The 24,324-nt window shown below is 41.7% G+C and overlaps 4 long non-coding RNA genes across 4 annotated transcripts; all 4 read left to right on the top strand.

The window, feature by feature from the left end:
* The first annotated feature begins 1,043 nt into the window (after positions 1-1,043).
* LOC138224729 (uncharacterized) lies at positions 1,044-5,664 on the top strand. Its single transcript, XR_011183154.1, has 3 exons — positions 1,044-1,136; positions 1,208-1,253; positions 5,575-5,664. It is a non-coding gene; the product is annotated as an uncharacterized lncRNA (long non-coding RNA).
* A 1,782-nt stretch (positions 5,665-7,446) lies between these two features.
* Positions 7,447-9,140, top strand: LOC138224823 (uncharacterized). Its single transcript, XR_011183276.1, has 4 exons — positions 7,447-7,572; positions 7,902-7,996; positions 8,362-8,500; positions 9,052-9,140. It is a non-coding gene; the product is annotated as an uncharacterized lncRNA (long non-coding RNA).
* A 6,125-nt stretch (positions 9,141-15,265) lies between these two features.
* LOC138224558 (uncharacterized) lies at positions 15,266-18,078 on the top strand. Its single transcript, XR_011183048.1, has 3 exons — positions 15,266-15,422; positions 16,793-16,980; positions 17,983-18,078. It is a non-coding gene; the product is annotated as an uncharacterized lncRNA (long non-coding RNA).
* Positions 18,079-21,689: 3,611 nt separating this feature from the next.
* On the top strand, positions 21,690-24,123 carry LOC138224858 (uncharacterized). The gene is made up of 5 exons (XR_011183317.1): positions 21,690-22,141; positions 22,474-22,516; positions 22,998-23,051; positions 23,328-23,382; positions 23,860-24,123. It is a non-coding gene; the product is annotated as an uncharacterized lncRNA (long non-coding RNA).
* Positions 24,124-24,324: the final 201 nt, after the last annotated feature.

Genomic DNA, 24,324 nt, shown 5'->3' with positions numbered 1-24,324 from the left:
TAATCGAGGCCGGGGATGGAGGCTGCAATCTAGGCCCCAGACCAGCGGCTCACGACTACCGATTCCCCCGACCACGACAGCCCGGTGTCCCGCGGTTGTAGCGCTCAATTCAACCCGATTCACGGTTCTCTACACCCCTGTACCCCACCCTCCCACACCCCAGACCAATCAATTAACCAATTAACAGTCACAGCAGTTTATTACAGCAAATAAGGATATAAAACATAAAACAATTACACTATACAGCAGTGTTATTAAGCAGGTATCCACGCATTTCCATCTCGGTCCCTAGTGTCTCTTATTTTGCTAACTTTTTCGTCCTTTTCGCGCTCATCAGGGGGTTCACGTTATAAATAGGGGCGGGTCTGTGCTCCAGACCGATGCAAGCTGGGGTCCCGGCCAGAGGGAGGGAAGGTGGGGGGACTCCGGCGGCTCGCTGGCTGGGAGAGAGGTGGCTGGTACCCCGCTGCTCTCCCGGTACAGGCGCTTTGCTCGGCTGCCGGGGAAAAAAAAAAAACATGCATTACGTTTTTCTTTCAGGTTTTGACAAAAGCAGCACCTTTTTCTACGAGAAATACATTTTAAATGTTTTAACTCTCTCGCTTTAACCTTTACAACAGGACAGGCGGCGTTTCGAGAGCACGGTAAGCGGTTTCTCTCTCTCTCCTCACACCGGGGGTTTCGGTTTTCACACCGGGTCTCACACGGCTGGGCTCCAGTTTCCTGCGGTCGGTGACCAGTAACTCGAGTTACCAGTTTCCCCCAGTTCAAGCTAAACGGAGCGGTCGGCGCGTCTTCATGCAAACCGGCTCCGGAGAAAGAAAACCCAGCCGGACCTCCAGCTCCACAGTGAGTCGATACCGGTAAGAGAGACGAAGCCCCTGAGAAACTGGTTTTCAGTGCTAAACGAGTCTTGAAGCTGCGCTTTCCTAACCGGGTCTCTCTCGGCCTTCAGGAAGAAGAGACTCGGACTCGCCTGTGAATCCGCCGCGGAGCTCCGGTCACTCGGTACACGGGTGGGTCTGCGCTCAGGTCTCCACGCCGAGAAAGACCCGACAGCCATCGTTTAAAGCCCAGAGCCGCGCCAGGATCCTGGAGAAACCTGAAATACAAACGAGAAAAAGCGTATTGTGCAGGTTAAAACACAACATACAACAAGCAGTTTAAAGAAGCTGAAGCACGATTTTAATACCATGTTTCTCCGCAGAGTCGAAGCCACAAGTCCTACAGCCCGTCCGACAGCTCCGCCAAAAGTAAGTTTCGAAGTTCATTTACTTTTCAAGCCCCATTTTATAATATTTTCCACTCGGACCGAGAAAAGCCGACAGCCGTCGCCCAGGATTCCGCTCAAGCTAAACGGTAAATTTGAGAAACTTTCCTTGTTTGCAAACTCGCTATTTAAAGGCAGAGAAGCGACTCGGGCGTCGGAACCGCTAAACAGCCGCGGATTGAAGTCTAATTGCAGACTGACCGCACCTGCCTTCTCATTCAGACTCGGCCAATAGGGGCGGCGGATCCCGGAGCTGCTTGTCTCTGCTGTTAAACAGCGAGTTTTCAAACACGGACACGAGAGACCAAAAATCCCCTAACAGGAATAGTTAAACACAAGATTAAATCTCATCTGAGGTTAAAAATAGGTTTTAGTCTGAGCTTCTAAGCTTGCAGCCCTTCCAGTGCACTCCACTGCAGTAATCTGACTCAACCAGCTGCTTAATTACTGCTGATCCTGCTCATTATCAATTCAACAGCACTGGGTGCAGCTACACTGTAATGCAGTGGACTGGAGAGGCTGCAAGTAGCTCTGATTCCAGTATCAAGGTCCCACCTTCACACTACAATACCCTGAGACAAGATGGGCTCCCACACTGACACTACACTGCCCACTCATGCTCTTTATTCACCTCAAGGCAACACTGCTCACAGGGAACACAAATAAGGAACAAGCAGGTGTTGACTCCACTCTGGAAAGGAAACAAGGAAATGGTTCTGGCTGTGGAGCTGTCTGTGTCGGGAGGCCATCAGGTAGTAGAGAAACAGGACACCTTGAGACAGGAGTCTGAAGAGGCTCCAAGACTGAAAGCAATCACTTCTACACCTGTGCTCAACCCATTACCTCAACATCCTGCCCAAACAGTTAATAAACCTCATTCGCAGCACTCATTACTAAACCAGTTTATTTTCTCTGGTTTATACACTCTCCTGTGATTAATGTTAATGGTTCCTGCCCCTTGCCTGCTTTCTGATAGCATCCAAACCACAGCAGTTCTCCTGTGCTTGGGTTGGGGTGAACTCGACTGTCGCAGGGGAAGGACATGTTTTCTGATGATGTGGAGTGAGTCTGAATCCTGCAGTTAGTATGTGAATGTGATTCAGATATCAGAACTCTACAGTGACAGTGTTGAGGACAATTGTAGTTATTGTCTCACACATGAAGAAAACTCCAGAGCCAGAATAAATGTTCTTCTCAGTGTGGAATTCTCCCCTACTTGTTCCTCTCCAGCTCCCACACTGACACTCCTCTCCACTCGGAGCACATTCAAACAGGCAGGTTTTTCCTACAGCTGAACAATCTTCTTCTACCAACAGACTCAGCTGCACTCCCACCCAAAGACACTCAGATCTTTTTCATGGTCCAGTGGAAGAATTCTAACAGCCAAGAATATGAACAAAGCACATTAATTCATGTCACTGGCCGTGTCAGTAAGCCCCTCCTGTCAAGGTGTATTGATACTGTGGGACACTTGAAAATGCAAGTTTTCATTGGAAAGGTACAGGGTCCTCCATCAGTACTGCAATGAGTCAACTTTACAGTCAAGCAATTTTTTCTTGTGATCAGAACAGAAATATTATCCTGGTTTTATTCTGTGGTAATTCTCTGCATACATTTGATCATATTGGAATAAAAAATGTTCAACTTTCCATTTAGAAGTTACTGGGACACATTCACTTTAAATACATTTCAGAGTGTAGAAGAGTATGTGCTTGTATATCCCTCTGAGATAGTAACTGCGTGAGGTCTGAGACCCATTGAGCTCACTGCCCTCTGTAATCATCCGAGATGCTTTGCTGTTCCCACCAAGTTCTTAATTAGTCTTCGCGTGATCATACAATTGTTTTTCCTTCTGTCAATAGGGTTGAAATCTAGGCATTAGACGCAACAAGTTAAGGTGTTTCTACAGTTATTCTCCTGATGACCTCCTTGGTTGCATTATAAACTGACTCAAAGCTACAGCACCTGAATATTTGATGTGTGTCCTCTGAGCTGAGATGTAGATGACATGTATGGTCCCTAACACCACCTCTAATCCTACTCCTGTACATGTGATCAGCATCTGAGCTCAGAGGAAGCACAGAGGACATTGAGGTGTTGCTGGAGCTCTCAGCTCTGAGTCCACAGCCTTCAGGTTTGAGCTTCAGTGACCCAGTACACAAGTGCTGATGGAGACAGACAGGTGAAGGAGTCTCCTCATGATCTCCCCAGGCCAGGCCATGACTCTCACATGAGGTGCTGTTCACTGGAGCATCTGCAGCTCCTTTCTTTCTCCACACTTGAACCTGTCATCTCTGTACTCTGAGCGCATGCTGAAGCCTGGTGGAGGTAATGTCATGGCCTGGGGATGCAGGAATGTCTCAGACTGGGTCACTCATCTTCATTAAGGATGTAGCTAATGATGGCAGCAGCAGAGTGATTTCTGAAGTTTACAGAAACAGGGTCTCTGATGAAGCAGAAAAGGCTTCCATACTTATTGGACAGTGCTGCACCATGCAGCATGACAATGACCCAAAGCATCCAGTCAGTGCAACCAAAGAGCTCATCAGGACAAAACAGAAACTGGTCAAGAGTGTCTGTAGATCTCAATCCAACTCGAAGTCACTGCTTTAGCATGATGCAAAGTAAAAGCATCTCTAGAACAGGCGATACCTCCTCTTCATTGATGATGCTGAGTACAGTGAGCTCATTTACTGGTTTACACTCTGAAATGCACGTAACATGAATGTGTCCCAATAAATCAGACCATATGACATGATGAGGATTAATTCACCACTATTCCTGCTGCCTCCTGGTGTTTATCCACACTCCCAGAGGGCTGAGATTATGATTTCCAAATTGAGGAGAATCTGATTTACAGGGTGAGTTGGCTTAGATCCCCACACCCTGACATCGCACTGACACTCCTTCACTACAGCTGCAGCACTGAAGTAATCTGCATTAATGTGGAAATCTGACATGTACAATTCATCAAGCATATTCTGTAATTGCCTACAACTCCATTTTATATACTTGTTTCTGTATCAATACTATTATTCTCAATCATCTAAGATTTAAAACCAGAACACTGAACCTGTTGCTGGGCTTGTCAGCTACACCCCACTGTCTTCTGCAGGAACAGCTCAGTCAGGAGGTCAGCAGGAGGAAACAGTGGACAGTCTTGTACTGGCCAGGCCAGTCTCCACATTTAAAACCTCCTGAGCAGCATTTTACAGGCTGAAGAAAATCAAAACCTCAAGAATAGACAATTTGGTAGCTGCAGAGAGGAGGATGCTAAGAATATTGAGCTGCCTGTGTCCAGACTGCAGGCAGTTATTGTCTCAAAGGCAGCTTCACCCACATATTTACCGGTCTTTACTGTCACTTGAAATTACAGGAGTGAACTGGCAGTGCTTGAATATGATCAAATGTATGCAATTACAAAAATCAACTGTATGTTTTATTGTTTGTTATTCATTGTCTCCTGTTTATGAATAAACATTGCTTGACTGTAAAGTTGTGGCTCATTGCTGGGGTACTGGGTGTAGATCTAGGACTAGTTGTATTTAACAATGCAGGGGGTTGACATGATTTGCTGTGGAACTGAGGGACCTGTGCTCACGGGCAAATGGAAAACTAGATCTAGTTACGGGAAGCACTTGATTAGTAGTGACAGCCTGTTCAGTGGAGTGTTCTGTACTGGAGTTTTAACTGTTCAACAGTCTAGAACCCATTAACTGATCTAGTGCTCGGTATCCCGCACTGTCCCGGACAGATGTGATGGCCGTACTGTACAGCACACCTCGCTCTGCATGACCCCGGAATATACAGAGTTCTTAGAGCGGTGAGTTCTTTTGAAAAAGCCAAGGCGAACCTAGAACGAGTTAAAATATAAAAGCAACATACGGGTGAGAGTAGAGTTTAAAAAGCACAACCCAGCTCGGACAAACAGACCGCGTCTCTGTCGGCGCTGCAGCGCGATGTGAACAAACCGCGTCTTGGTCAACTTCCTAACCGATGTGTAGTGATTGAACGTTGAAATTAATAAAGCTTCATATGGTTCCTAAATTTGAATCGAAATTAAAGCGGGTGAGTATTTCTCGTGACAGTAAGGACACGGTCTGGAAGTCTTGAGCCCTTTTTATTCCAAACTCATTTTCCCGACATTAGGACGAGCCCGTGTTCCGCAAAGCGAGCTGCGCTGTACTGCCGAGTGATTCCCTGAGCCCCTCCGCCAGCGCAGCTCCTCACTCCTGTCTGATTACTGTCGCTGCGCTGCTGCTCAGTGCTGAAATCCGAGCTCTTACCTGCTTGTCTTGTTTCAGGTCTCCCCTGGCTGCTGTCCCTGCCGCCCGGACAGAACCCGTCCCGCACTGACCAGACTGCTGGCGCTGGACAGGAAATCGTCATCCCGGACGCCGTTACTTGTTATTCTGTAACTCACTGTGTTTTTTTGTTTCATTGTTGCCAACTGTCTTTGATTTGTATGCTTGCAAAACTTAATAAAGAATTTTGACTTCTGTCTTACTTTCTTCTTCTTTTCTTCGTAACATTATTTCTAGCACAAACATAAAACCAAACAAAATGGTGAACAAGCACCGCCCACGATGCATATTCATGAGGGGCGTGGTCAACGAAGGGGCGTGTCGCACAATTGACTAAGGGGTGTGTCCCATTATTCATGAGAGGGTGTCCCCAAATGATGACGTCACACCAGCCAATCAAAATGTCTGGATTAGAGCCCACCTACAAGATTTATGCTCCCAGATGATTGGTCAATTTGAAGCAGCACTTAAATTATGGAATAAAACCCCATTTTCTCTATTCTGATTGGTTGAAAGGCCTGTCAATCAAGTCACCACACCCCCAAAAATGACGCAGTTCTTAAGGGTTGTCTTTATATGATTGACATGAGGTTTAGCCCAATGGCAGAAGCCCATCTCCGAGACCAGCCCCCGGTGAGATTTGTTTAATACTAATGAACTTTAATTCACTTAATACATAAACAAATCATTCATTATAATGAATTAGAATAATTTGAAATGTTAATTAGTATTTAAAAATTTAGACAGCAACTGTTTTTATTTCAATTTCCCTAATATATTTACATTTTTTAAGTAACACAATCTGAAAGACAGCAACCAAGTTTTTAAAAATACATTCTTCGAAAAAAAAGACAATTACCACAGAAGTAAAATAAATTTAAATTTTATTTGTGTTCAGTGCAAGTGTAAACACATTTTAGAAATCAAAAAGCATTCGAGTGAAAACGCTTTCTTTCCAATTGAAAAAAGAAAAAGAAAAACAGAAATCATTAAAACAGAACTTACTAAAATACAAGTGACTGGTCAACCGATTTTAATACAGATTTAAATACACATGAGAGCTTTAACGCCGACATCTTACTGACAAAACAAACAGTAGAAAAAAAACCAATTCACACAGTAAACATGAGAAAATAATGTTATTTTCACTAGGATTGTTTTTTTTATTTCACATTATCACATACACAAATAGCTAATTAAAATACAAGTGATTAGTGCAAGATTTTAATAAATGCAAATTTAATGCAAATATGAGTTAACAAACATCTTACAAAAAACAGAAAGTCACTTTTTCCACACTAAAGCAAAGTTAGCGTTTTAAAAAAAAACAATTAAAACCTTAAAAAATAAAAAACAATTCTAGCCAAAAACTATTTTTCTAGTTCATATTAACAAGTGAAATGCAAATCAGCTCATTAAAATACAGCGAACGATTGTAATAAATGCAAATGAGGAGTTACCGCCGCCATCTTGCAATTCAAACACAAACAACACAAAATCGCTCGATACTCACTAGCTGAAAATCAGGAACGTCCAGTTTTGAATCCGACTTAACGATTCCGTGATGTGTCATAACAATATCATTAAAAAATAGGACAAAAAACGACTAAAAACGCAATAAAATCGGGAGAAGGCCATTCACAAACCTCACCTCCCCATTTCGGCAGAACTTCCGGAAGGAGCCATGCTGGGGGCGGGGCTTATTTAAATATGAGAATCTCAGCCAATCAGAATCCATGACGTCACGACCCAAACCACGCCTGTTGGCAGTAGAGGGTGGGGCTGCACCGCCCTCATGCGCTGGGAGGACGAACTACAAATTAGATTGATTGTAAAACCGCTGCCTATATATTGAATATTAATAAAGGATTTTGGTGGGCAGAGCCGCGAATAATGTCGTCTCGCCTGTTTATTGGTTACTTTGGGCTCCAGGTCCTATAAATTCTGACCCACCTGATAATCCTCCTTACGCGCGAGAGCCGGGCAAGACAGACAGTGGTAAGTAACTCGTTCAAACCCTTTTCAAGCTTTACTGCTCTGTGCATTTAAGCCTGTAATAGGTCATTGTTTTACAATAATTTTCTACACTATTTCTTATTCTTATTTTCTCCGGGCTTTGCTTCTGTGTCTGCAGAGTCCTGTGAATATTCGTTCATATAACGTGCTGGTTCTTACTGCTCTTGAAATGTACTTGTCATTCGAGACTAACAAACATCACTCTTTTTTCGGTTTTGTCCACTAAATCACATTTTCGTTCAGTCTGGCGGGACCATGTACGAGCCGAGAGGTAAGTTTCAGTATTTTCTCTGCATCTCGTTTCTCTCCAGCTCTCTCACTCCGGAGCTCGGCCAGGACTCGCGGCCCCAGTGACAGTGAGGGGAGAGTTTTACTGCCTGCTGCTCTGGTATCGACAACATGTCGGGTAAGAACCGGGGAATGGTGTCAGACAGATAGGGCGCTGCTTTCACAGCCCTGGTCAGCTCTCTTGGGCAACTCACTGGTACCCTGGCTTGACCAAGAGGAGCGGGCTGTCTGGCTGTGGGTGCAGCTGTCAGCAGAGCCGCGTATACAGACCGTGTACCTGGCTCTGCCGTCTGTGGCTGCAGGCTGCCCTCTGGTGGCGGCTAAGAGCAACAGCGTGTGAGCTCGGGCTTCTGAAACAGTGGAGCTCACTCCACTACTTCACTGTTCAGTCCTTTACTACCGTTCTTACTCACTGTAGTGTGAAATGTACTCTGACACAGCTCGATTTGAAGTTTTAATGACTGCATTTGTCTGTCATACCAGCTTTCAAACAAAGACTTTGACTTCACCTCCAGCCTGGTTCTACTTTCACCTTCATCTCCCTCCCTGCTGTCTCCTGCTGCTCCTCCCTCTACTGAGGACAGACTGTGAAGAGTCAGAATCTGGCTCTGGGATTGACAGGGTGAGTTGGTTTAGATCTCTACACCCTGACATCACACTGACACTCCTTCACTACAGCTGCAGCAGTGTCACAGTCTAGATCTCTTTACTACTTTCCTTTACTTCCTCCTCTGCTACTAATGTTCCTGATCATTTCAAATAAAGGCTGATAATTCACAGTGATTTCTGATCAAAACAGGAATACTGAGTGTCTTCAGCTCCTCTGAGTTCAGATGCTGATGGCATGTCCACTCCCTAACCCCACTACTAACCCCACTCCTCACTCTTCTACATCTGATCAACATCCCAGCTCAGAGGAGGAACTGAAGACAATCAGGATTCCTGTGATGGTCAGAGATCACTGTGAATTATCAGCCTTTATTTGAAAAGATCAGGAACATTAGTTGCAGAGGAAGAAGTAAAGGAAAGTATGAAGAGATCTAGACTGTGACACTGCCGCAGCTGTAGTGAAGGAGTGTCATTGTGATGTCAGGGTACACAGATCTAAAGTGTGAGGAAGTGTTCTGGCACAGCCTGACCTATTTTTGAGAGAGTTTACTTCTCTCTTTACAGCTTTCAACAAAGTCACAGAATTCAGGCCAGCCTTGTTCCAGTCTGTCAACATGTGATGAATAAACACCTCAGCTCCCTCCCTACTGCCTCCTGCTGCTGCTCCTCTCTCACTGAGGACTGAGACTGTGAAGAGTCAGAATCTGGCTCTGGGATTGACAGGGTGAGTTGGTTTAGATCTCTACACCCTGACATCACACTGACACTCCTTCACTACAGCTGCAGCACTGACGTCCCACATGTACAGCTCCTCTCTCCTAGTCTGTAATTGTCTAGAGTTCCATCATCTGTCGCTGCTTTACCTGTATCTCTGTCACCACTAGTCTCCTGTTGCTACATTAGTTTGTCTCTCCCACTGCAGAGCAGTCTGCACTCTGCTTCAGGAGTGGACAGTGGCTGGGGAATTAGACTCTCTGCCTGCCCTCTCTCCTTCTCTGCCTGCTGCTCTGTGTGTGAAGTGTGTTACTGGCAACCCCAGCTCTGCCTTTTACACACACTATTCAAGAAGGTTTGCTCTTTAGGGTTCAAGTATATTTATGTTAAGTGTTTATTTATCACAGGTTGACAGACTGGAACCAGGCTGGACTGAATTCAAAAGCTTTGCTGAAAACTGAAAAGGGACTCATATCCCCCAGGTCTCCAGGTGAGCTCTGCACAATGTCTCCTATTTCCTACAGCAGCTTCTCACAATAACACCTCTCCAACCCCACAGTTAGAACTAAATCTCACACTTGTCACTTTGTTGAACTATGAGCTATATTGCACTTTACAGGTATGTGATCTTTATTGTACACTGTCTGAATGCTCAGGTAATAACTCCTCAGTGTGTTTCTGCTCAAAATATTCTTCTGCCACACAGGGCATCTCTTTCTATCTCAGTGTATTATTTTACAATAGTCTGAGCTTCAGCACAGCCTCCCACAGACACTCATTCAGACTGGAAATGCTGTCTAGAGTAAAACAGACTAGATTCCTTTATACTTGCTACTCTGCCACTAATGTTCCAGATCAGTTCCAATTAAAGGCTGATAATTCACAGTGATCTCTGATCATCACAGGAATCCTGAGTGTCTTCAGCTCCTCCACCCCAACCCCACTACTAACCCCACTCCTCACTCTTCTACATGTGATCATCATCCCAGCTCAGAGGAGGAGCTGAAGACAGTACCGCCCCTGTCCTAATCCAGCAGTGTTGAGATGTGATTTGAATTTATTACCATGATACAACTGTGGCCACCTTCTTCACTGAGGAGAATTATCATCTTGATCAACTTTTAACTTAATTCTGTTCAAAAAAAGTTCAAGAGCTTTGATTTCGATTCATTTAGTCCAGAACTATGAAATCCTTTTTGGTTGCTCTCATTGAATACTTCTGCTTGATGTAAAAACAGATTTCAGTCTCCAGGTGGCCTCAGTGCTGTATGAGGTTCTATAATACCTACAGGCTGTGTGACTGAAAGGAACTACAGAAAACCCTCAGTTTAACAGACACAATCTGCTGAAGGGGAACTCTGTCTGTAAAACTGTCAACACTCGACTTTCCCTGCGATAACAATAGGCAAATTGCTAACAACAGGTGTTATTGTTTTGTATGCTGTAGTAAATTTAATTCAGTACATTTTCGACACATGACATCAACAGCTTGTCCGTTATAATAAAAATACAAAGGAATGAGTTTCTTTGACTACTGATCTCAATTGTTTAAAAGAAGTCAAAAGATCCAGAGAGCATCTATATAATTGATATACTTGTACAGTTTTTCATATAATAGTGTTTTGGGGATGAAACAGATGATGCTTTAATTAATGGACATTCAGCAAAAACAAACATCTTTTCCTCCTGTTATTCTATTAAACTGAGGGCTTCCTGTATTTCTCTTTAATGCTTTTCTTACTACATTAAATATTTTTTTCTGTTAATCATGCTTCTGCTGTCAGTTCTTTTACAGTTTCTGATCCCTTGACTGTCTGTAACTCGCCTGTCTTGAACAGATTTCTAGATTTCAGTTTGTCTTTAATTCTGCCAGGGCCACTATTCTCACTCAGTGTGAGCTGACTGAATCAATACTCTAGTTTAGAGAGGGGTAGATTCTGTATTATTGTCAATGTGTTTTTATTGCCCTGCTGGGATCTTCTCCGGCTCTCAGCCCCTCTTGCCCCTCTGTCAGCTCCTGTGCTTGTAGATGAATACCTGCGTCAGGATGAGGCTCAGAGTTCCTTCATGCTGGAGTCTGGAGGTGGTCTTGTCCACTGGCTCCTGTTCTAGTGCAGAGCAGTAGAACAACTGTCTCCAGTCGGCTCAGACTCTGGGAGCTGATTCTGAGGGGAAGAGACAGCAGTCAGGTCTGCCAGTTTAACTCTGTGCAGAGTCTGGAAACTTCCGTCTCCTGTACTTGAATTTGTTCAGTGACCGGGAATTAATTCTGTTACTGAAAGTGCCTTAACAGGGATACTGAGAGCAGTGAAGATATTTGACCCTTGTGTTTTCTGAATTTATTTGACATAACTTTACTCTAAGTAAGACATATTGCACAGTCCTTAAGACATATTCAGTGCTATTATTGTTCATATTTCTCCAGGGGTGTAAGTTAATCTGTAGATCACTTTTTGTATGATATATTTCTACATATCTCACTCCCTATTCCCTCTGAATCACTTCAGTGTTTCTGCCTGTATTGTCTCTGGCTCTTCATTCTTCTATTTCCTACTTTGACATGTAATAATGCTCTCAGTTGTAGTATTTGAGAGGAGGTGATCTCTGCTACAGGATATCAGTCTCCAGTGAATGCTGGGCTCTTTGATATGTCGAATTTGTTTACCTTCTTAATTGTTAAATCCATCCTGCTAACTATGAATAATTTGCTTGTTGCAGCACTGTAATGGAGCTGATTGGAGGGGCTGCAGATTTAAGGTTTGTGTTCCCCGCTGGCCAAATACACACCCTGAGACGGGAAGTGTTCTCACCTGAACACTACACTGAACATTCCCAGTCTTCAGTCACCTCAAGACAATGCTGCTCACAGGGAACACAAATAAGGAACAAGCAGGTGTCAACTCCATAGTGGAAATGGTTCTGGCTGTGGGGTGGTGTCTGTGTGTTGGGAGGCCATCAGGTTGCAGAGAAACAGGACACCTTGAGACAGAACAGGAGTCTGAAGAGGCTCTGAGACTGAAAGCAACAACTTCTACCTGTGTTCAACTGATTGACTACTGTGGTAAAAGAGTGAAAATAAAACCAGGAATGACTAACACTTTTTTAATATTTATCTGTTTCTTTCTTCTCTTTTTTCAGCATGGAATAAACCTATTACTTGTTCCTTTAAACCTCAATATATTTGTGTATATGCTGTATATAAAGGAGATGAATATCTGTAAAATATTTTCTTTGCAGATGTGTGTTTAGTTGCCTAGCTGAATTACCGTTATTGAACGGGTCGTGACTACAAGCTCAGAAACCGACACCATGTGTGAACGAGAAAACCATTACAGGTCCCTGGAAGTCACTCGTAAGATGTTGCCTATTGTTCAAATTTACAATCAAAATAAAAACCACATTTAATTAGTTTGTTACTTAAAGTATTACAAAAACTTAACCAAAAAAAAGAACGGTGTGAGTTATACAGAAATTCACAGATAAATAATAAACAAAGCAAACAAATCCAGCAATAATAAACTCACCTGCTGCCGGTGGCGTCTCCACTACGCATGAGTGGGACTCGGCTCGCTTGGCGCAGGTGAGGCTGGTGTCGATGACGTCATGTAAACGCGACCATGCAGGAAGAGGGGGGGAGTTCGATTCAGACAGAGCTGTACTCCAGACCGGTCAGGGATTATCTTCGGGTCTGATGGCTTCAATACTTTTAGTTTTAAGGTTTTTTTATGAGTAACTCAAACTACATATCTCTGTGAAAGATATAAATATTTCAGTTTGAGAAAACAAGATTCGTGATCCGGCACATGATACTCTTGTTTTCCCTGGAGATTTAATCGACTGATGCAGTTGAAAATATTCATGTTTTACAAATGCTTAAGGCACATCTTCTCATATTAACACGTCAACTATTTTCTCTTAAAGATTTTGATTCAGGAACAGGTGATAACACACAAGTAAACACAGTTGTGACAGTGATGTTCTTAAAACAGAACAGAGATGTTAGTCCTAGTTAATCAGAGATTCATCGCTGGCAGGTCGTGTCTTACTGTCAAAACCAGAGGGAGTTAATCATTCCGTGTGGTTCAATCACACTGGAGTTTCCTAAACACATTAGTGATGATTCTGACAAATAACTTTATTACTTCATATTAAAGAATACACCCCATTATGTCCGATAACATCATCTTGTGTAGCCCCCAAAACAGTGTGGCTTGACTGTTCTAGTGTTCTAGTTCTAACAGCCCTACACTCTATGGAGCTCAGTTAAACATATTATCCAAATATAGAATATCTTCCAATGACCTACAGGTCTCTCTCACTCTACACACCACTTGCAGTAACAGATTTTAATAATCGATTAGTACTACATTTCCAGGTTCTGTACAAGTCCTGAGTAGACTCAAACTTCCCTAATATGTGATCAAGCTACAGAATTGTTATTTTTTCAAATATTCTTTCTGACTGAAGGGGTGAGGTCTTTTTATTGGAAAAAAGCTCTGGTACTAGACACAAGCTCTATTGTCAGGGAGGCTGGATTACCTGGATTTCCTATTGGACAGTTGTTCATGTACAGAGGATTCTATTGGCCAATAACAGGAATATCGATTCAATTCCTATCGGCTGGACTTAAGACGTTGAGCAGCCAATCATATTGTTCTCTAGGTAGTAAGTGACAACACTAGATGACAATGTTCACACAGTTCTTTATGAAAGAGGATGTGCTTGAAGTTCTGGAAAGTAAGGAACTTGTAGGATTAGAGAGAGCCACTTTTGTTTAAATTAAAAAGAAGAAAACCTTCTACCCTCTGAATCATTTTATGTCTTCATAAATACTCTTAGCATTATTATGACTACGAATGTGAGCAGAGCTCATAAGTATTATAAGTATCATTTTTGACAACAGAATCCACACTTGACAAATGTGTGTGTGTAGGTGTATACATGTATATAAAACTTTCTCGTTTGTATCCTGTATGGTGTTATTCTGACCACTATTAGAGCAAACCCATCAATTTCAGTTTAACTGCTAAAACAGCCTTGAGCTGTGTGTTACGGTGACCGAGGAGTGTGGCTGCCACATAATGTACATATATCACTTTAACGGTGTAAGACTCAGTCAGTGTGACTGTGCTCACTGAATCACGGTAATTATACCTATAAATCAAGTAAATGCAGTAAAATCAAAGTAAAAAGTATGCCATTTAAAAGCTGTGAAATGTTTCAAAGGAATAAAATTGGATTGCAATTTTACCCTAGTGCCATTATTGTCAAAAAACAATTTAATGTTGTTAGCTATTGCCTAAACCTGAAGCAGGCTTTGACATTCATGCAGAAGTTTTAAAATTGGAACAGTCCATTAGACATCCTGTAGAGAATGATACAGCCACCATGTAAACACAAGGCACAAAATGAAGAAAACCCAGACTCTTCCATGTCAGGAATTTGAGCATAGTTGACCTGGACATTCTTGTAGAATGCCAAGATTTGCACCAAGATCGTGCAAGGTGAGAGATTTTAGGAATCCTTGTATCTGTAACACTCTTATGGGAGGACTCGCTCCAATTGTAATGGAGAGTGTTCGGATTGTGGTTTATTTCAGACCTGAAGGCTCCTTCTTCTGAGAAAGAGAGATCCTGCACACTGAGCTTGTTAGAAGACACAGCTGCCACAATGCAAGTAGGAGAACCTCTGCTCTGCCACCACACACCTTGTGTTTTGCAATCCTGATTCTTTTGCACAAAGTAAAGCCCTTTTTAAAATAACAGTTCTTCCCTTATGTTTTCCTGTCTCTGTCATGATCATGTGTGCCACTGTCCTTCTCTAGCAGGGTTTGGATATGAACTGGATTCTCTAGCTATCACTCTGTCCATCTGCTTCACTGGTAGAATGTGTAGAAAGTAAACTTCTGATGGTTAGTTTCACATCACTTTGAATAACAATATGAACTATGAATGTCTGTTTTTATCATTTTTGTGATGCCACTAGAGGCAAAGTACTGAATTGGAGGTATATCAGAAAGAGTGTCATAGATTTCACTGAGACTTTTGACCACTTTTAGATGGCAGAACAGAGGTACTGCACCATGGAGCACCACCATGATGTCAGTAGTGGAACAAGACACAGGTGCACTCTTACCTGCAGGCCATATAAGTCGAACCCAGAGATGACAGAGAGTAGAAACTTCAGTCAAGCTGCACACAAACTGCATCTGACTGTATGAGGTGAGTATGTGATTTCCCATTTGGAAAAAAATGTAGAGAACTTGTTGTAAGACAAAGGAAAAACAAAGACTTGGTATTAAACTGAACCATAGCAAAACAAAGAGAGGGCAATGGAAGAAGGGAGAAGTAGAAAAAAAGAAGAAGGTAAAGCAATAAGCAAGAGACATACAGATAGTAGAAGATAGTTAAAGGCAGAATTGTGAGCCGACACGCCTTTAAATCACCAGATCTGGAACTCCTGTCTGTTTCTTTAAGACCTACCTACCATGGGAGTTTGGATTGGTTCTTGTAACTCTTGTGTATATTTCTTCTGATGCCAGTTATAAAACTACCTCAGAAATACTTTATCATTATATTCAAGACCTTGAGTTAATATCACCAGATACCCCCAAATTTGGGGAGATTTTAATGGCGGGTTGCTTAAGTCTGTTCTCAATAACTATTATCAATATATAAAAAAATATATATATAGCTTTGACTCGGTACCATGTCTTACAGAGCAACGTGTTATTAACCTTGCACGTAAAATCTTAGATGATGCCTCTCATTTTTTCTTTTTGAATATACACTCCTATTCTCTGAAAGGAGTTACCAGATCTCCTGTATTCCCTTTATACCTAAAAGCATTCAATTTGAACAATGAAAATATTGTTCAGAGCTATGGATCACATTGTTGTTGTTTTAGACACTTTACTAGTTAATTATCTGTTTTTAATCTTGTGATACTGGACTGAATTCTGACTGAGCAATGTTGTTAAATGTTGTTCTGTATTATGGTATTCTACTGTTGTTGCTGTGTTGTATTATTGTCATATATGGTATATGTTTATGAGCTCTTGATGTGCAAGACAAAGTCCTTTAGAGGCAATAGAGACTGTTCTCTAGAAACAAGAGATTGAAAGGACGAGAAACAAAGGCAAAGATAAATTGGGCTTAACAAGTCATTTCTTTTTGATTTCAAGAAAAGGAATAAAAGGAAAATCCATTTCTGAGCCACTTTATTTTATACTGGTAAGAAGACAAAATTGGATGTATTTTTTGAGGGTGGAAATGGAAAGATTTTTTTTCTAAATTTGAGAAGAAATTTATTTTTTACATCTGTTTTGGAGACAAGTCTTTTTTTGAATTTGTTTGTTTTATTTGATCAGGGTAGACTTGTTTTTTATCTGTAATTTAACGAAGGTGTGTTCTGGTCTTGAGTTCTGTCTGCTGGTCAACCTGGCAGATGACTGTATCCCACAGGGCATCACGCTTTCATTTAGTTTTCATTGAATAAGTATTACAGAAGTGCAACATGTCTCAATCTAAAGTCTAGCTTTTTGATTCTTAATGGAAAGTCTGACATTACTTTCACTTTCCTGTTTCTACAGCAACAGTCTAGCCTCCCAGAATCTCCTGTTTAATTCCCTCTCAGTCTGTTCTGGTCTGCAGTGGCTGAGCAGCTGCTGCAGGTCCCCCAGGAGAGCTGCACTGAGGGGGTGAAGAGGGTCCCTCCTGTGGGTGAAGACCCCTGAGCTCCTTTGGGGGGAGAAGCACGTTATCAGCGCAGCTGTGAGAGGTAAATAAAGAGCTTAAGGTCTAATGTAACTCTAGTGAATTTGCTTTACTGACTTCCTCAGATGTTCTGAAGAAGCATGTTCTGTGATTTGCAAGTTTGCTGTCAGGTTTTAAAAACTGGACAAGTAGGTGTCACTCAGCCCTGTGCCCCACAATTTCCATACTGGAGCCCCAGTTCAAAGCCTCCTGATATATATTTTAAATATTCCGGGTTCTACAGGGCTCAGACGGGTCATTTCAACTCCTACTCTTGGAGTTTTATCTGGGACTATCTGGGAGTTTTGCTCACAGGTGATTTGACATGCTCCTGGACTTTCTACTGTACTAACCCTGCCAAGTCCAGTCTTACCTTATGCAGTCAGATAAAAGCATGTTGTGAATATCAAAGCTATGATTTTGGGACCACGTTGTCAGAGCAGAAATCCATCACTGGTATTTATTATTTTCGACTACTTTAATTGTGTTAGGCTTCTCTGGCAAATTTGTTTTTATCACAGTTATTTGAGCTGATAATGATTTGAGCTAATTCATGATAAGTATTAAAACAGTAGGCTTGGATTAAACAGACAATAATTAAACAGCAGGCTTTGTATTGATGATGTTGTCCTCTGGTCTTGAGCAACTTCCCTTCCCTGCTGCTGACACCCCAATCTACAGCAAACCTGTCAATACTTATTTTGAAGTCTGAGAATTATATTTGTATCTGCTGTTAAACGTGTGTGTCTGTACATATACGTGTCTGGGACAGTGTAACACCAGACTGGCGAAGGCTAGTAAATATCTGAGTAATAAAGTGGGATGTTTTGGCAGGTTGTTAACCTATAGTTGCATGAAACAGACTGATTTTTAGGCTTATAATGATTTTCAATATCAATTACTACATTTTGACATGGACATGAAATGTGTATATAGCACTTTTGGGTCTAAGAAACCTTGTCACATTGTAAAATCTGCTTTCATTTTTACCGATGGAAGAATAATTGTATTTCTTCATTCTCAACAGTGCTGTCAGTCACAGGCCTTTCCCCTGAGCCCCTGAGCTGGGAGGATCATGAGGACCACCTGGACAGTCAATAGTCTGCTGCTTCACCTTCATAAAAGGTCACTTTTAACAGCAGTTTCTTTCAACATTAAGAGGGAGTTATGGACTACTCTTTCAGGGGATTCTAAAATATCACATTCCTATTTTTTTAACAAATGTTGGTATGAAATAGATTGTTAGGAAAACAATACAGTGATCATTGTATCACCTGATACATATACTCTGTTTTCAGTAACAGCTCTGCACTTGCAGTTACGAGTGCTGAACCTTGAATCTCTTTATGTCTCCTGTATTTCAAAGAATCAGTTCACAGTTCAGCTTTTTTATGAAAAGAGGAAAATGTGAACTCGGTTAGGAAGCAAACTAAGAAGTGTTTTCCTTATGAAATATAGCTTTTTCTAAGTAAAATTTCATTTTCTTCCTTGTGATATTTATGCTGATCTTATCTTGTTGGTACTGTACAGATATCTTGGAGAATCTCTGTGGATTTACATTGGATATATTTGTCCTAAAATAGTGAACAGTATAGATTGTTTAGAGAAAGAGCTTTTGCTTCCATTTCATGTGCATTAAAAGTTTATTACTTGAATGGTTCCCCCCATTACTGGCTTATAGTAAAATATCTGAAGAGTTTCTGGGTGCTCCCTCCTTTCAGTAGATACACATCTTAATCTTTATATAGTAAGATTGCTTCATTTGTTGTTCTCAAAATGCCTACTTAAAATCTGGAACAAAGCAGATTGTGAGGGTGTGTGTGTGTTACAGCACCACACTGGCTCATAATTAACTGTGCAATGCTTTTTCAGAGGACAGCCTCACTTGTTCCTACGGCACAGTGATCATTTTTCTGTTGGCATGTTTACCCACAAGAAAGCACATTAAGCTTTTCTGACATGTTCACATTCTGTTAATGTATTAAGCATTCCTACACAAGGCACTTTGTAATTAACATTGCAGTATCTTATCCTTTCTGAGTTCTCAATTTCTCCCCCCTCTACCCTCTGAGGTAGACCTGCCAGGGGCAGAGCTCAAAGCTGGACTTGGTGTTTCAGATGCGCATCAGCACTAATTTGATCAAAAGCAATATTTACTAACAAGGGGCTGGGAGGTTAGCAGATCTATGTTGAAAACTACAATATGCGATTACTGCCAGGCAGCCTCTCTTTGTGTGCATACTGTACAAGCAACACCTGGAGCTTCACAATCAGGTTGCAGGAAAGTGAGGCACCCTAAATTCATGCCTGACAGCCACCCTGACCAGCCAGGCTCACTAAAGAAATGGGAGGATGATCATGTGTGAAAACTGGCTCTTCGTAGATGAGGCAACTCCACTACAGGTACCCGAACCCAACCCTGCAATCCACACACCCTTTGAGAAACAATCCGAGGACAGTTTATTGCAGAAATTGGACAAGAAAATACAGAACAGGAGGAACCAGGACGGCTGTTATGATACAGTATTGGAAATCGCTCAGGTGGTCCGCAGACTGGAGCCCCGGCCGGAGAGACGGTGGGTAACCTGGGACCGCGAGGTGAGTCCGGCTGCTCTCCGGGATCGACTGCTGCTGCTTGAACAGGGGAGGAAAAAAAGCGTTTCGCGCTCCAGTACCTGTTGGAACAGTGTCTGGCCTCTCGACTGTCAACACAAAAGTAACACCATTTTTCTGAAGGCACAAAAGCGGTTCATTCGGAGGGAGGCGTTAAAATTAAAAGCATGAGGCTCGCTAAACAGTGTAGACAAGTTGGATCCTCTTACCTCTTACCTCACCGGCCAGTTCTCCAGTCTCACGCAACACGGGAGCTCTGCGCTTCGGCGTTCGGACGGTTGTAAAGGACAGGAAAGCGGAGACCTGGAGAGGCGAGTATATATAAAAAAAACCTGCCGAAACACGACTAACAAACCTGACCAAGCATTCAAACTACAGGTAGCAATGTTAAATGGTAACAGAAAGGATACGTTGCATTCCTGTCTTAATAGAAAGAAACCTTGACCGAAATTCAGCGAAACATCCGGGATTTTGTTTTACTAGCAGCAAAGCCGCTATTTAAAGGCAAAGACGCACTCCGGCAGCCGGAACCATTTTTAAAGCAGACCAATCGAAAGCTGATACAAGATTAATCAAACCTGGCTTTTGATTTGTAATTATGTAGATTATGCCTAAAACACGGACGGTCTTTCACAGACAAATACAATCCCACTCCATACTTTTAACTTGATGAAGTAACATTATTGAAACTTTAATTTAACACTTACGATTTGTTTTCAATTAAATATACTTTATTGATCACCGGGTATTCAGGTCACGAAGTGAGAAATGAGTATCAACCTTGCGACAGTGTTTCAGATTTCCTGTCTTTCAATTTTGGATCAAGTAGTAAGAATTACAGGTATACTGTTGGAATAGTTGATATTTGACTGTTGGATTGATTTGATAATCAATCTCACCTTTGATTACTGTACATCGCTCATTGATAATGGTTCCCCAACACATTTCACTGTATAACCTGTGTACAGCTGTACAACACTGTAAAGAATGTGTATGCCTTTTTAAAATTAATCAAAATGAATTTGGAGCTCTCTCTTAGAGATGACAACTGCGAGGTAGTATACTACTGAATACCGACGGACACTGCTTCCACTAGTTCAGTGCCAGATATAACACTATATAAAATTTTGATGACTTTTTAAATTCCTGAAAATAAATATGCATCTGTCTCTTAGAGATCACCTTTATGAGTCTTTTATAGACTTCTAAATATCTGTTTCCACTAGTTCAGTGCAAGGAGTCTGGTATTCATAGACAACATTTGTACCACCTGCACGTTTTGCACTTGACTACAGTGACTTTCTTATCTAATAGTATATGAAATAACAGCATCTCTCGTAGTAAAAATATGGAGCGATGTGATGCACCGTTGATTGCAAAACTTGTTATTACGTCTTTATCACAATTCTGTTTTCTTAACCTTATCAAACGCCCATGGAAATATAAATATGTCTTATCGTGTCACCTACTGGAATAAAGGATCTAAAGGGATACTCTGTCCAGACGCCAGCTGGGGTATAAAACATTTAGATGAATTGAATCGCTCATGTAGTAATTGTTTTAATAGAATTAGAATCATTTCAGACATTTTGTTTTGAAAAATAAAACATTTTTACCTCTCGGACTTCACGTCTGACACATGACATAAAGGCTTCTCGAACTCTGTGGCAAACTTGAATCTTTTTTAACTATTCGAAAAGTTAAACAAGGCGTGTCCAGTCACAAAAAGTCTAGAAAATCGCATTATAAAGGCGTCTCTGTAGAATTAATGTTTGAAAAGCGAGAAAACAGGGGGCAGTATCTGGTCTCGGAACTGGGACGTGGCTTCAGACTGAATAAAGAGAGTTACATGCCCGGTGTGTTGTATGGCCGGCCTGGTGGCTCCGCGGGCTGAACCATTGGACACTTCTAAAGTTCAGAAAGCAGAGCGACTCTCAGAGATCAGAGTGAGTTAAACTCGAGCCCCGAGCCTCTCCGTCAGTGTGAGATCTTATCCCCGGGTGTAGCTCTCGCGCTCTCGCGCTGTCGGGGTGAGTTTGTGGAAGTGGCTGTTCTCTACCACGCCGGCCGTTTTGGGGGGCTCCATTTTCGGGGCCTTCCAAAACAGGGTAAATTGGGTGGTTTAGGTCCTTTATAAATGATTAGTTGTTGACTCAATTCTAAAAAGCAGCCCCTTATACCACTGTGACACCTTCAGGACAGGTGTGGCATCAGCAGTGAAAGAGAGGTGCAGTCCTAACTAGGAGCGACAGGGGTCTCTCTCCAGCACGTTTCTCTTGATTCGGTCAACTGGCCACAAGTGAAACGTTCCCGATGAACAAACTCGTAGGTGAATGTCATTGTTTCCGTTTGTCTGAAAATCGTCAGGCATTACATTTTTAATTTTTTGGTGAGTAAAAATGTCTATGTATCTTCAGTAACGTCAGTGTTGAGCCCTTGTAACTGAATCCCCAGCTGTCCTTCAGGAGCCGAGCCCGCCTCCAGAGTGACCTTCCTCAGCGGACACGCCCCGTCCACCTGTTCCACAGGTGCGCCCGGCAAGATGGCGGCGGGACGAGTTTCTGCGGCGTGAGGTGCGTTTGCGTTTTATTTCTAATTTTCTAATTTTAAGTTAAAAAATGCAAACATCACGTTGAGTAAAGATAGACAAAGTTTATGCATGTTGCTACATTTTAATTGTATGTATTTCGGTTTAATTTGTGTTTTAGGACGCCGAAATTAGTGTTCTCTCCGTTTGGGCGTGCTGTGGACGTTTTAACATCTCCAATTAAGCGTTCTTATATTATCTTTCATTGAAGTATTTTTAAATATATTCATTGCGGATATGGACTATTACCCTTTCCACTCCGAACTTCTAAAATATTAAGATGAAATTACGAATTCGTATGTTTTTTTATTTCTCCAGGTGACAAAAGGATTTAAAATGTTATAAAAAGGGTTTTTCAAAGGTACTGTAAGTTATATTCCTACCTCTCGCCATACTGTTTTTTTGTAACTCGATAAGACAACACTTATTGCCGGCATTTTAAAACAGAACGAGTCTATACAAATATTCTAACTTCTTTTTAGTTTCGTTGTGCTTTTGTTGAATAAAAATAAAAACTCTGGATCTAGCGCTGGATCTTTATCTATTGAATTAATTGAGTAAAGATGGATAACACTAACAAATGCTAACGATACTTTTCAAAGCAGGGAGTTTTATCGAAAATGATACCCGCTGTAAGTGGCACTTTCTCTTAAATGTATTTGTAGCGTTTAATTTTTATGTGGCCGAACGTATTTTCTAAATATTGGAATAGTGGGACTGTTTTCTTAGTGAATTTCAGCGGAATTGTATATTTCTTCAGGCAGCTTATTTAAAAAGTTAGACTTCAAGCTCATCGATTCTGCAAATCCGGTATGTTGTTAACTTTTCTCTTTTGCCTTCAGTTCTGCGGCTCCTGCTCCTCGGCGCTCCGACGATCTCCTCTCCAGCAACTCCTTGTGCGTTGGCAAGTTATTCTTGACAGTGTGTGCTTTTCCTTACATTTCATTTTGGACACCAGAGCTTGATCTGTAATATACTATCTCTCTTATAATTATTTTAATGATGTATTTATGTCTCTAGTGCTGTAGTTTAGCTTCAAACATTTGCTTTATAAAGTCAGTTTCTTTTGGATCTCTTTACGGATTCGAGGCGTAATAAAGCTTTCCGCTCCGAAATTATACAATTTTTAAAACATTGAATTGACTGATTCGTGTTTTATTTTATTTCTCCAGGTGACAAAGGATTTCAAGAACGCGCCTGGAGTTATGAAAGTTGTTTTAGCCCAGGGTAAGTACTGCTACCTTTCGCTATACCATTTCTATTTATGTAACTCCGTAAGACAACACCTGCTTCCCTGCATTTTAACACCAGAACGGGTTTATACCAAGCTTCTTTTCGTTTCGTTGTGCTTTTGTTGAATAGAGATGGGAAACAATAAGTCGCAGATTCTAAGTCTATTGAATCCATTGGGTAAAGACGGATAATAATACAACTTCTAACGACGGTTTTCAAAGCAGGGAGTTAACTCGAATATGATGCACGCTGTAAATTTATAAGTAGAATTGCATTTCTGTGTGGCTGAACGAATTTTCGAAATATAGGAGTAGTGGGGCTGAGATGTCCAATATCTGTGATTTCTAATGAAATTACTTATTGGTTTCTTATTTTAGCTTCTTTAAAAAGTTGATCGACTTCAGAAAGTCAAGCGAATCGATTCTGCAAATCCGATATCTTGTTAATGATGTTTTTTTATTTTGCCTTCAGTTCTGCGGGTCCTGCTCCTCGGCGCTCCGACTATATCCTCTCCAGCTCCGCTCCAGCAACTCCTTGTGCGTTGGCAAGTTATTCTTGACAGTGTGTGCTTTTCCTTCAATTTCATTTTGGACACCAGTGGCTTGATCTGTAATGTACCGACTCAGTGATGTATCTTTTTCCTTGATGTATTGACTTTCTTAACCTGAATGTTTCCTGCTGACTGCTGCTACTGTTTGTGCTTTGTATTCTGCAATAAAAACTGTTTGCATTTTCTGAATTGTCTTCTATTTTTTAAGGTGTGTTGGGAGGGTTTACTCTGGCTGGTGTCTCATTGCTGTAAGTTTTTGGCTGCAAAATCTGGAGAGAGCACAAACAGTTTCCGAGAAACGATGCGATGGGTTGTTTTGTACTTTGCGCCACGGCCGCAAGGGGACACCCTATCGCATCGTGACTTGGAAACTGCGGGGGCTACCC

This window comes from Lepisosteus oculatus, chromosome 23, assembly GCF_040954835.1.
Source record: "Lepisosteus oculatus isolate fLepOcu1 chromosome 23, fLepOcu1.hap2, whole genome shotgun sequence".
NCBI classification, from domain to species: Eukaryota; Metazoa; Chordata; class Actinopteri; order Semionotiformes; family Lepisosteidae; genus Lepisosteus; species Lepisosteus oculatus.
Note: the sequence above shows the minus strand (reverse complement) of the source record. Positions and strands in the feature narration are given on the sequence as shown.